Raw genomic sequence first — 14,180 nt, 5'->3', positions numbered from 1 at the left:
GTTTCATTCTTTCCAACCACTGAAGTACAAGACAAAAAACAGAAAAAAAAAAAAAAACTTCCTTCACCAGTGTAGTAAGATCTTTATCTCATCTTCCTCTCCTTCCATCTTCCCTGCACCAAAAAGTTAAATACCGTCTGAAACCACACACACACAGATAAAAATAGCGCAAAGAATGTATGTAGTAAAAGCATTGAGTTACCAACGAAATAAAAAAAAAGCAATACCTTTCCTCATCAGTTTACGTAGTAAGATCTTTAACTCACCTTCATCTTCCTCCTCCTTTCCTGCATCAAAAAATTAAACACGGTCTGAAATCACACACCGAAATAACGCAAAGAATGCACGTAATAAAAGCAGTGAGTTACGAACTTCCATCTCATACCTGCAGACCTCAAAATAATCCTTAATTGCTCTCCTCGGCGAGAAGAGACAATCATTGAGTCAAAAGCTTGGCATCAGCATAAATCTACATGAAAAAGACAGCATTCTTTCCTCCTAATGTCACCGCCTCGCCCGCTGCTTAAAGGGATGCTCTTGTCCTGCACACACAGTGAAATCTCGTTGTGGGAACCAGGGACGCAGGGCCTTTCTTTGACCACGTTAAACCCTTTCACTTGGGTATGTAACTATTCACAACACTAAAAGCAATGTATGGAGCCTTTACAAACATCTACAAGAAAGAAAAAAAATATACAAAAAAGAGTAGATTTTGCTATTTCCAGCCAGCACAAAGTTTGCATGTGGCTGTAGAATAAGAAAAGTTGCATTTGGAGTGATAGTGATTAAAGAAAGATGTGCCAAATAGCAGGAAAATTATTAAGGCAAGGCTAGTTCAGGCTAAGATAGGTATGTCTTGATCCATTCAATAGCTATATCAAACTTATAAAAAGGAATATGTAGGTGTATATAGGTAGGTATCTTTTTATACACCAACTGTCAGTCGTATGTCTGGGGGGGCTTCTTACAGCTTCCATTATTTTTCTGTATTTTTAAAGGTTCAACTTACTCGTGATTATTGAATAGGTTATATTAGGTTGGCTTAGGTTAATATACAATGCTAAATAAGGTGATGAAAGAGAGAGAGAGAGAGAGAGAGAGAGAGAGAGAGAGAGAGAGAGAGAGAGGAGAGAGAGAGAGAGAGAGAGAGAGAGAGAATGATTATGAAAAAAATACAATTCTAATTTTTGTGTGTTACTTTGAAATATCACCAGCATTTCTCCAACTAACACATTTTTATTATTTATAATTTAATTAATATTTTTTTATTTCGTTATCCACACTTAATTAGCCTGGAGTTTATATTTAGCGGTAATTAATTATCAGTATTTTTGTTCATATATTTATTTATTTCATAGTATTTTTTGTGTTTGTATGTATGTGCGTGTGCATTTTTTACTTGGTACTCCATTCATTATTTGCATTTTTATTCATACAGTTGCATATATCATTGAATTTTGTTTCGCGCGCGCGCGCATGTGTGTCTGTGCGTGTGTGTGTGTGTGTGTGTGTGTGTGTGTGTGGTTTGTATGAAAACATATGTGCTATACACTTTAATTATTGCCATCCTAACAGTGCCCCATCATTATTGTTTATAGATTAGGTAGAGAGTGTCCAGCAACTAACCACAAGATGTACACAGACAAACACAATCCATCTCGTGAACAAGGAACTGTTATGAAATCCGCGAACACCTAATAACTCACTACATCATGTTAAACTATCAATAAAACTATAAACATCTATGAAGACCGTAGTTTCCTAAAGAGCTTGTTTAACTATCACTAAATTCATGCAAACATCCTTGAGAACTCCAATATTTTCACAAAACCCTACAAAACTATTACTAAAATCATGAAAACACCCTTGAAACCCCCAATAACTTCAGCTAGACCTTGTTAATGGTAAAGTTAATACGCTTACATCTTTAATCATTCAACATTATTACTAAAGATTTGGGATGCTGTGTCTGTCGTTTTTCATAAATAAAATCTTAACAAAGCGTCGGACAAGGATGCTATTTTGACAGTGGATGTTTGAGACCCTGACCTAATTGGCAAAAATATTCGTTGGTGTCATATGGAGATAATAAAGGCAATTATAAGAGTAAATTTAGGGTAAACTTAGCTAAAACTTACAGGCACTGGTAGCGAGACTAGTAAGTGTCGTCAAGATAGATGACCTCTTCACTGTGGACAGCGCAGTGAAGGGGATTTCTTAACACCAATAAAGTGAGTCATGTTCCCTTGTTTTGTATTGATAATGTTCTGACAAAGCTCATAGTCGCCATTATTGAAGATGGCCCTTCATGAAACACTACTGATATGCTGCAAGACTTAATAGCAATAGTGTAGGACAAGGACGACAGCCTTCCAGAGTGTTCCCCCCGCTTTACTTTCCATTACTACAGGAAGGAGGTGATTGCAACACAAGCACGACAGGAATGACAGCTTCATGCAATAAATTGTCAACATACTGGATACGCATTTTCATATATTCAGCTGCTTTACATATGTTATTGTGAAAATTATCTGGGGTTTCCTACCGGTGAGCGTCAAGATAATATTGGGTGACTTCAACCACTGTGACTTTCAGGAAAAGGTACCAACATACGTACAAACGGTTAAGTGCCCCACAAGAGGAAACAGAACACTAGATAAGCTGTTCTGTAATGTTAAGGAGAGTTATCGTGTTTTAAAAAAGGCCCCCCCTAGGTAATGGAGACCATAATATGTTGTTCTGTGTGCCAGTGTATAAACAAGTTCTGAAGAGAGAAAAGTGTGAACAGGTAACAATTAGAAAATGGGATGAAGATAGCAGCATGAAACTTCAAGCATGTTTCGAGTGTACCGACTGGTCTGTTCTTATAGACAATGAGATGGATATCAATACAAGCGTAGACATCTTTAATTCCTATTTTCAGTTCTGTTTTGATATGCTAGTACCTACAAAAGTAATCAAGATATACCCTAATAATAAACCGTGGGTGACTAAAGAATTGAAAACTATGTTGAATGAAAAAAGAAGGTACATGGTTAACGGTGATAGCACACAACAAAAAGCAGTACAAAAGAAAATCAATAAGAAAATAACTGACTCAAAAAAGGACTATAAAGAAAAGATCGAGGGTTTATTTAGAACGAACAGTACTAAAGATGCGTGGATAGGACTGAAAACTTTATGCGGACATAAAGAAAAGACAAATATACCATATCCACAAGACATAACCACTTACGTTAACGAAATGAATTCCTTCTTTGCTAGGTTTGAGAGGTATAATTTTAGTGAGGAGTGTAATAATATTATATCAGACACTCAGAACATTTCAAGTGAAAAGATTTTAATAACAGAAAAATGTGTATTGCAATCCCTAAAGCGGGTTCGAGCTAGCAAGGCGACAGGTCCTGACGGTGTGCCAGCCAGGGCACTCAAGTGTTGTGCAGAACAGTTAGCTCCAGTGCTGAGGTCACTCTTTCAGCACTCTATAGACCACGGTATCGTGCCACTCAAATGGAAGGAGTCCGAAATTAAACCCATTGCGAAAGTGAAATTTCCCAAAGTTTTTAATGACTTTAGACCCGTTGTTTTAACTTCCAATATCATGAAATGCTTAGAAGATATTTTAAGGAATATTATATGTGACAGTGTTGACAATTTTAAGGACCCCTTTCAATTTGCATACTGTAAAAACAGATGTGTTCAAGATGCAAGTTTAACTTTAATGAATGAAATAAGTAAACATTTGGATAAACAAAATACACAAGCTAGAATCTTGTATGTGGACTTCAGTTCTGCATTTAACACTATGCAACCCCACATTCTTTTAAACAAATTAATAGCAATGAACGTAAATAGCTATGTTTTGAGATGGATTTTTAGTTTTTTAAGTGAAAGACCTCAGTATACCACGTTGTACAATGTTAAGTCCAATATATTAACAACTAACACAGGAGCTCCACAAGGCTGCGTCATGTCCCCTGTTCTTTTCAGCCTATACACTGACGACTGTAGAAGTGTATGTAGTAATTGTACAATTGTTAAATATGCTGACGACACTGTAATACTTGGTAAAATTTCGGATGATAAGTGTGATGAATATGTGTCCCAAGTCAACCAATTTGTGGATTGGTGCAAATCAAACTATCTTGATCTCAACATAAAAAAAAACCAAAGAGATGATCATAGATTATAGAACCAAAAATCGCAGCATACCTGATCCTATTATAATTGATTCAGAAACTGTAGACCGAGTAGAAGAGTACAAATATTTAGGTCTTATGATTGATAATCAACTAAAAGGTAGTGCAAATACCAATATGGTATTCAAGAAATGTAAGCAGAGACTTTATTTTTTACGTATTTTAAACAACCTGCATGTAGATAGACATATAATTAGCCTCTTTTATAAGTCTACAATAGAGTCACTATTAGGTTTTTCCTTAACCACTTGGTATGGCAAGCTAACATGTCATGATAAAAGTAAGCTTAAAAAGATTGTGCGAAAATCACGGAAATTAGGTGCAGAAACAAAACCATTAGATAAGCTGTTCCTTGAACAATCTATGAAGCAGGTTGAAAAAATCATGAACGATTCATTTCATCCCCTCCACTCCTGCTATGTATTCCTCAGGTCAGGCAGAAGATTAGCTCTGCCGACTCAACGCACGAACAGATATAAGAACTCATTTGTGCCAAAAAGCATCATGCTCTATAATCACCAACACTAAAACAGCAATTGTGCAATAGATGTGTGACTGTGATATATCTAATACATGTATGTAACCTTAGTATGATGTGCAATTATCTTAACTTTCAATCATTTTAACTTTTATTTTGTAAATACTTTTTAACATAATTTTTATATACTTTTACTCAACTTATATTGTACGGAGCTCTGGCCAAAGCAAATTTCAATTTGTAAGCTTATTATGCTGCATCTTGACAATAAAGTTATCTATCTATCTATCTATCTATCTATCTAATTAATATTTCTTTCACGTATTCCATTTTGAAAGTGTGTGTGTGTGTGTGTGTGTGTGTGTGTGAGTCTAGCACCGACACCAACTCAGTGCACCTAAACACACTGAGCTGTAATGTGCTGTGATTACTGGTGTTGGTGTCACATGCTGTAATATAATTAATATTAACAAGTACCTCGTGTCATAATGATGGCGCTAACAATACTAAATGAAACACTTCATTATTCATGTTGTTATTATTTCTTACCTATTTGCTTATTTATATTCGAAATAAGCTCACACCCAAAGTCAGTGATAACACACGTCATCTTCCCACATCTCAGTATATTTGGTAACTTGAAACACAACTTGATCATCGAATGTGAGGCAAAAAATACGATGTTTATTCCTCTCCCAGCAATGCCAGCAAAGTCTAATCCTCTCTTTTTCCTCTCTATTCCTTTCTCTCACACAATCCAGCACTGTCCTTCATTAAATTTTATTCCTGTCCTTCCATTTCTCCTGTCATGTTCAAATCATCTCATTCTCTTCTCGACCCTTTTCTCTCACGTAATCCAACACTCTGTCCTTCATTTATTTCCGTCCCTGCATTCCCTCCTTGCGTGCTCCAATTATCTGATGCTCTTTTCTAGCATTCCCCTCCTACTCCAACACTCTACTCTTCTGTTTCACTATAGGTTTATTTGACATGTTTACTTTCTTCTTTAATTTTTGTTCTTCTGTGTCGTGTTTGTGAGGTATTTTGAAATGAGATGCCTTGTCAATTGTATGATGGCGTGAAAATTGGTGAGGTTTGCGGTGTGAGAGTTTGTAACAGCGGAAGTAATAGTGGTAGCAGTAATGTTGGTGTTGGTGGTGATGATGCAGGTGGGTGTACATCGTTGAAACTGCGTCCGTGTATAAAGGAACACGTCCCTACATGTCGCTCTTCACTGCTAAGGCAACAGGCTACACAAGACGAGGCTATCTCTCATCAGCCAACACGCCGCGATCTTGTCACGGCGGCGTCTTCTTGTACCATTGAATCATTACTGAATATCTGGGGCCGTGTCGAAGGAGATGTCTGATATAGTGGTGACGTCAGCAGCGTGTGACATCACCTGCTACACCGCCACCAATTGTCCATAGTCTACTACAGTCTCTCTCTCTCTCTCGTGATAGCCCTTTCCTGCCTCTCATTTTCTTTAATTTCCTCTTCCTTTTGAGTCCCTCTTGCACTCAACACACTTCCTTCAGTTCCTTTCTTTTTCTTTACTTCCTTCGGACCTACATAATCTCTCTCTCTCTCTCTCTCTCTCTCTCTCTCTCTTGAACTAATGGTTGCTGTGTGTTGTGTAATCGTCTTTACCGAAGCCAATTGATTCAGATATTACCAGTATAAGAGAGAGAGAGAGAGAGAGAGAGAGAAAGAGAGACTGCTTCACTCACTGATTCACTGACAAACAAGAGGACGAAGCTGCTTCGCTTATATTTACGAACCATATTTAAAGGTCAAAAATACACACTAGTCATCATCGTCAGCATTTCAGGAATCCCCCGCCAGAGTTAAATGCAGCTGCCAAATTAATTCGTTTCGTACAGGCGTAGTGTATAATTTAGTGTGCATAGTTTAGGCAGATACATAAGTAGTGTGGGTGACTACAATGGGCACGCATGAGGAAGCAAGTTTACATTGAAATAAATATGAATGCTGAGATTCTTCCTTCTTTCCTTCTCTTCGCTAAGTGTGTCCAGACATAAAGCTGCGAGTCTTGTACCAAAAGTTAGGACGCGGGGCAGAAGTTGCCTCGTTACGGGCTGCAGGACGCGGCGGGAAGAGGCGGCTGAGGTCCGACGCTGAACAAGTAAACAGCAGCATTACTCACCATTACGAATACTTACCGGAGGGACTTTATGGAAATGCTCTCTAATGTTCACTTAAGTCGCGCCAAATTGCGGTTTTCCGGTAATAAGGTCGACATGTATTAAGTGGAGAAAAAACAGACAAAACCGGAAACTGGTGCCACTGTGCGGGCATTAGTGCAATGACAGCTTCCCACGCGCCAGGTTCTCAGCGCCTGTCTGCTTGTACAAGACGGTTGGCTCCCGCTCACTTTCACTCGGTGCCAGCGGACAACTTACGACCATAACAAGAACGTAAGAATATAAAAGACGCTGCAAGAAGTCAACAGCGGCAGTTCGTGTATGTATATACAAACGTAGGTCCAAGTATATTTCTTGAAAAAAATCACTTCAGCTAGAGCCTCTTGAAAGTAGTGGTGGTGCGGCGCGGAAGTGATTCAGAATAGGCCTATGTTGCAGACATTTGCCGCAAGAAGCATTGGCACGGCACTGCACCTCCAGCTGCGCCAGATAATTCTGTCACCGTAATTAATTACTCTTCAGATAAGGATGTTCATGCTGACTTGTGTAAATGTGTTGCTCTGCTTTCCAGGATCCTAGAGAGAGAGAGAGAGAGAGAGAGAGAGAGAGAGAGAGAGAGAGAGAGAGAGAGAGAGAGAGAGAGAGAGAGAGTAAATAAAAAGAGGAAGAGAATTACATACTGAAAACTTTGCTTTTATTATTGCTGCCACCACCATCGCTACTTTGGACGTGTGGAAAGTAAGGTGGAGGGGCAGAATACCAGAGTGGCAAGCATCTATTATTCCTACAGCATTATTAAATACTGATTGTGCGAACCTGCCCACCAATACACAGTTTTGCTATTACATATATACTGTTAACCTTACCTGCACTGGGGACAGACGGGAAATGAGAGAGTGTTCCTCGTGTTTGGTGATGAGGGACTAGACAGAGCAATGGTGTACTTGTAACACATGGTGTTTGATGGTGGTCACTATACAAATTATTTCTGTATATTGCTCGTTTCATATTTGTTTGTTTCATAGTATTTGCTCGTTTCATATGATAACTACCTGGGAATAATGAGTGTTAATGAGTGTTTCATTCGTGTATGAATCCCTCGAGCGGTAAACCGAGGGAAGGTAGCTCAGGGAGGGAGGTCAAGCCGGCAGTCTATCTGTGGTATAGCAGCCGCACACACCTTGTTGCAGTGAAACCTGTGGAATTATTCCCTGTGAGCGCCAGAGATTGGTGAGTGTTCCTCTATTACATTTGTGATAGGATTAGGAATATATTAGGAATGTGTAGTAATTTGTTGCTTGTTATTCTCTCCTGTTGTATTTACTTTACCTTACACCTAGAACTGTTACATATATGTTGTGTTTTTGTGATATTTCAACGTAAATTGTCGTAGTTAGGTAATCGAACATTCATGTGAGATTTGTGACCCAGAAGGGTCTTTACACCGTAAGGATAGTCACCATAGCTTGTTAGCTAGTAGTTTATTTATCATCTAGTAGTTTATTTATCATGTATTTGTTATTTTTTTTCTTTTTGACACGTGTTCATAGTGATTTCATTAATGTGTTGCTCCAATGCCTTCATGTGGACTTTGTGATGTTACTTATGTTAATTTTGTATTGCATAGAGATTAATTAAGGGTCCTTTTCCAGTTGGACCGTTCACCCTCGCGTTCACCCTCACGTTCACCCTGTCGTTCACCCTCACGTTCACCATATGGGACAAGTAAACATGCACAAGAATGAACGAGTGTCAATAACGAGGCGTAATAATATACCAAGAAGAAATACCCTTGTGTGACGCCCCTGAGTGGGTGTTACAGTACTCATAACCTTACCTGCAGCTTAGACAGGCGGGAACAAAACCAAGTATTCCTATATTACATTGTGTTTTGTCATAAGCAACAAGACAGAACAGTGGCGGAGGGACAGTAAACTTATTCAGTTAAATGTGCAGTCATGGTGAATAGTTGAGTAACATACCGCTCCGTGCTTACTGTTTTTAGTGTTATTCATCTAAAGTCCTTTAATGTGCTGACTAATTAGGATAAAGAGACTCGTGAGGAGGGAAGTTGTTGTGTGAACAGGACGTAAATGCTGCGTTGTCTGTGATGTATAAAAATAAGAGTGGGAAGGGGAAGATTTTACGTTTGTTTCGTTTTAGCATGAGCGGAAGGTTCCAGCCAGTGTCATTAGTGCAATAAAAATTTTAACATAGGGAAAAGTGCTAGAGAAGCTTAACGTAGAAATATTGACATCAAAGAAAAAAGTTGAACAGAAAGATAATCTTTCTTTGTCTGAGCATGAGTGTTTGTAATCAGAATAAAAATGGTTCTGAAAAAAAAAAATGTATGTAATGTTTCTGGATGAATTTTGAGACCAAACTAAACCGCAAGGGAGAAGAAAATATTTGAGTCAGATTTGAAGAGTAAAATCAGTCTTGGCTGGGAAAGTTAGTGGGAAAGAATGTAGTTAGGTATTATTATGAACGATCCGCCGCTGGAAGGTTAAGAAGGTAAAGGAGGCGCATTATTTTAAGGATAAGAACAAAAACACACGAGGAGAGATAGATAAGCATTAGAGCTTATGAGCCTGCGAGTGGGAAGAAGTGGAGAGAGAGAGAAAATCCTTGGATTCCAGACATTTATTAGAAAAATTTAGCGAAATGAAGTGACTGCAATAAATCTAACATGAGAAGAGAACAGTGGATACAGATGAGAGAAAAGAAGTGGAGAAAGAGAGGAGAGAAATTCTTTGCAGATTTCAGAGACTTAACAATATGTAGAATTTTTAAACGGTGAAGAGGGTGAACTGGATAACTGATGCCGAAATAAGAGACACTATAAAGAATGAGGGAGTTGGATAAGTGAAAAGAAGTAAACAAGAAATACATTCTTAGAGGTTTCACATACTTATCAGATAATGTTAATGGAGTGAAGTGACTTATCTAGGAATTTCAGGTGAAAAAAATAACAAAACACCCCTACTTTAATATAATAGGTTGCGGAGGCAGAAAAAAGAAAAGGCCAGTAACATCTTAACCTAAAAGAAGACAAGATGAAAGACGGACAGCCGGTATTTCAGCTAGATCAGATTGCATGAGCTTGGGTGTTCTGGGTCATTGCCCTCAATTACAGATATTCTCCTTCCTCCGCCGCCGCCTCCTACTCGCTGCTGCTCATGATGGAGTGTGCCTCTCCCGTGTGTGTGGGAGGCTTTCACACACACGGGATTACCAAATAGTCAGGTCAAAATTCATCTCATTGTCTCCTACTACCGCGTACGCTTAATTAATCACAAGACAAGGTGTTTTTACCCTTCCCACGAACAATACCAGCTTTATTTTGTACCTTTGCGCTCGCCCCGCCTCTCTCTCTCTCTCTCTCTCTCTCTCTCTCTCTCTCTCTCTCTCTCTCTCTCTCTCTCTCTCTCTCTCTCTTTCTGCAGAACACAGCAGCGAGTGATGTATTTTTAATTCGTATATATATTAAAATTCCAGAATATGATTAATATGTTGAGGAAAACATGGCCGAATTTTTTACATCCGCTCCGCTACTCCTCACACACACACACACACACACACACACACACACACAGAGAGAGTTATTATTACTATTATTCCTATTAGCGAAAATAATAACATTGTGCATAATATCATAGGGCTTAATTGCTTCTGTTTCCAAGGACACGCAACGCCCTTCCTGTGGATATTAATTTTGGCAGGCGGCAGCGAGGGAGTGGAGGGAAAAAAGGGAAAAAGAGGTAAAAAGTGATTTGTTTGAAGGCAACTTTATTTCCCATTTAAAATATTACAAGGGCAATTTCGGTTTTAAGGGAAGAAAATAAATGAAATGCAGAAATAAAAATAAAATAAGAGAATTAAAAGGAAGTCACTCAATCAACTATTCCATAAAAGACAGAAATTATCAAAAGAAAAAGAACAAAATAAAATAACACCAATAAGGTGAAAATAATATAAAAATATTAATTATTTCTACGTTCCTTCGTCGCTTTCATATAACTCTAAAGGTAACTTTGGTCTCAAAAGAAATATGAAAAATTATAGATATGAAATAGACAAGCGAGACAAGCACCACTCTCTGCCTGCTTCTGTATTACCTCCTGCTTATAACCTGAACTGTTTCGAGAGGAAATGTTTCATTACACTAGTCCTCAAATTTTGGACAGCCCTCTTGACTGCACTTTTTGTGGACTAGAACCTTCAGTGGGCCTTTTTATTTATTTATTTTTCCTATACCCTCTTATCAATAAAAAGTAAATAAGAACATAAAAATACAATATGGAAAAACAAAATCTTGGAGAGGAACAAGAGGTGAAAACGAGACCAAAGCAACATTATATATATATTTTATTGCAAAAAGCCTCAAAAGTGTGCCAGCGTTACAAATATGCTTAGTAGTACTCGTATATCTGTAAGCCTACCAGTACTTATAATTTCACTTTCATATCACAACCCATGGATAGTAAGAGGCCTTTTTGTCCCCTGGTGGAGAGCAGAGAACGAGGATGTGAGTACCTGGCTAGCCTTTCACCTCGTGTATTCGAGAAGGATGAGGAGCGAAGCAATGGGGCAGCGAGTCAGCAGTGGACGTGAGTGACGCTCGAGCGACTGAATCTGGTTGAGGGTGGCCGTGGTTAGTTACTGAACATGTGTGTGTATGGCTCAGCGGTGTCTTTTGTGCTAAGAGGAGGAGGTAGAGTATAGTGATTCTTGTTCGTTATCGTTGTCATGTTGTTCATCTTGTTTTTACTTATATTTTCTTTGTTATCGTCTTTGTCGTCATTTTATTATGCATTTGCTTCTATTTCTTGTTTCTTTTTACCGTTTCTCTCTCTCTCTCTCTCTCTCTCTCTCTCTCTCTCTCTCTCTCTGAAATAATAATAAAAAAGAAAGCTAAAAACAAGGACAGGCCAAACTGATTTATTGTTTATGTATTAAGTCCATTTTCACCTTCTGAATTATTGTCTCCAAGTGTCAATTACTAAGACTCTTCTTCCTCCGCCTCCTCCTGCTGCTGCTGCTATTATTGTTGCCGTTCTTGCACACCGGTACACACGCGCCAGTCTTTATGTAAGAACTCATCCTTCCCTTCAGTTACCTTCCCTTCAGCAGATAGAATCCTTCTCTTTAAGACGGCCCCGGGCAGACAGCTCGGTGGGCAGCTTTCATGGTCCTCGGAGGGGCGGGAGTGGATACTTTTCTTAGGGCGAGACGACTGACAATCAATACCTGATGACGCTGATGACTGGTTTTGTGGGCGTTGTGAAGGCGAGGACGGGGCTGATGACTATCTGCTACTTGCTGCCGTGCGTCTTGCCACACTGACTTTGGTGAGCTGATGAGGCTGTTCTCTGGCTTACGTGCGCTCAACTTGACCGCCTTCCTTGCTTCCAGGGCTTTGCTTTTTAAGTCAGCTTTGGGAAGTGTCCCCGCCGGTAGGGTAGTGACGCAGAGCTACTCCTCGTTGGGCAGCGCGGCAAAGCGGCCACTTTTTTGTGAATGTGTGGAGAAGAGTCAGGAAATGGTGATGCAGGCCCTTCGTTAAGCATCGTTAGGCATCGTTAGGCTTCCTTTCCTTCACTTCTTGTAAGAGTGCAGCGAGTCACCGTCAGTGGCTGTGATGCAGGTGTCGTCCTCAGTGAAGAAAACGTTACATTGCAATTTCTTTCCTTTTTTTCTTTCGTGACGTCAATGTAACGTTCAACTATAACCTAAGAGTAATCAACCATCAAACCAATACTTCCGTTTTTTTGCCACACACACACACACACACACACACACACACACACACACAGAGCAGCTATTCAGTTAAACGCGCGCATACACACACACACACACACACACACACACATACACAAAGGGCAGACACACAAACACCACAGTATCCTTGGGGCCCAACCTGCCGAGCCCCGCCGAGCCCAGCCCAACCCCGCCCCGTCTCTGCCACGGTAACAGTTTCTCCCCGTCAATATTTAGCGTAAATTTCAGGATTTCTAGCTGTTTCTAGACTCGTGTTATATAGCAGTAGGATAAGTGTTATATAGCAGTAGGATAAGGAAGGTGAAGGGTAGAGGAAAAGTATGAAGGGGAGGAAAAGTGACTAGGTACCGAGGAAAGGAGGAAAAAAAAAAAAACATTTCGGCTCAATATCATTATTCTTTCTTTTCTATTAATGGAGTTGGCATTGTTTTGATATTTGATTTATTATTATAAGACTATAACAGTAATGATTCATAATAAAATCTAGTCTAGCTGTGATTTTATTTTTCGAAAAATAAGTACATTTTACTTATTTTTATTTATCTATTTTCGTATCCAAACGACAGGCTCTTAATATACAGCAGAAGAAACAAGCCTGGGAGGAAATATGCTGAAATGGAGAGTTGAGGAGGTGGGCCAGACATCAGCTCACGACATTGCTGGAACACGCGGTGTTGCCGCTTCTTCCATGTGAAGAGCGTATGGCTTGAGATACCGGGTATTTAGCAGTTCTTTTATTTCCGCTTGTAAATAAACAAAAAGTACTTCTTATTCTATTAGCTAAACTAAGACAATAAATGTGAACAGTCAACAGCACAAGACTCGTATCCTGTTTGCGCGCTAACACGCGGTGTTGCCGCTTCTTCCATGTGAAGAGCGTATGGCTTGAGATACCGGATATTTAGCAGTTCTTTTACTTCCACTTGTAAATAAATAAAATGTACTTATTATTCTATTAGCTAAACTAAGACAACAAATGTGAACAGTCAACAGCACAAAACTCCTCTCCAGTTTGCGCGCGCATTTCTCTGCTGTGGCGTGTTTTGTGGCTCCTCGCTGAACACTTCTATCTCTTGACGCTGTGAGTTAGGCTACTTTGACGGTGACTTGAACACTACCACACTGGGCTGCTGTGTGTGTGAGGAAGGTGTGGTGGAGCTGTGAAGTGTGGCTGAGGTGGTGGAGGGAAGCAAGCTGTGTGTTACTCGACAACCATCACCACCACCACCGCCGCCATGTCATCTTCGTCTTCTTCCTTCTCTTTATTCTTTTCCTCCTTTCCCTCCGCTGACGTGTGTGTGGTGTTCCTTGACCGCCGTCATGAGAAAGAGAATATGCAAGGTAGGTACAGCTCCTACTTGCGCAGGCTTTGACGTCAAAATTTAATGTAATCAGTGTGTGTGTGTGTGTGTGTGTGTGTGTGTGTGTGTGTGGAAGAAACGGGATCATAACCGAAAACCATGTGCATAATATGCTATACTAATTTATTATGTAAGTTGAGTACTCCTCACACATACTCAACACACATCTTCAGTACGTACGTATGTATGTTCCTCT

The 14,180-nt window shown here is 39.5% G+C and overlaps 1 long non-coding RNA gene across 1 annotated transcript in view; it reads left to right on the top strand.

Moving 5' to 3' along the window:
* Window positions 1-11,180: 11,180 nt before the first annotated feature.
* Window positions 11,181-14,180, top strand: part of LOC135113938 (uncharacterized) — a 3,335-nt gene continuing 335 nt past the window's right edge. Inside the window, exons 1-2 of the long non-coding RNA XR_010275136.1 lie at window positions 11,181-12,193; window positions 13,190-14,180. The exon at window positions 13,190-14,180 is cut by the window's right edge and continues 335 nt beyond it. This is a non-coding gene — a long non-coding RNA (uncharacterized LOC135113938). The remainder of the gene's footprint in view (window positions 12,194-13,189) is intronic.

Source organism: Scylla paramamosain, chromosome 26 (assembly GCF_035594125.1).
Source record: "Scylla paramamosain isolate STU-SP2022 chromosome 26, ASM3559412v1, whole genome shotgun sequence".
Lineage (NCBI taxonomy): Eukaryota > Metazoa > Arthropoda > Malacostraca > Decapoda > Portunidae > Scylla > Scylla paramamosain.
The sequence above is the reverse complement of the archived record's forward strand: the minus strand, read 5'-3'. Positions and strand labels throughout refer to the sequence as shown.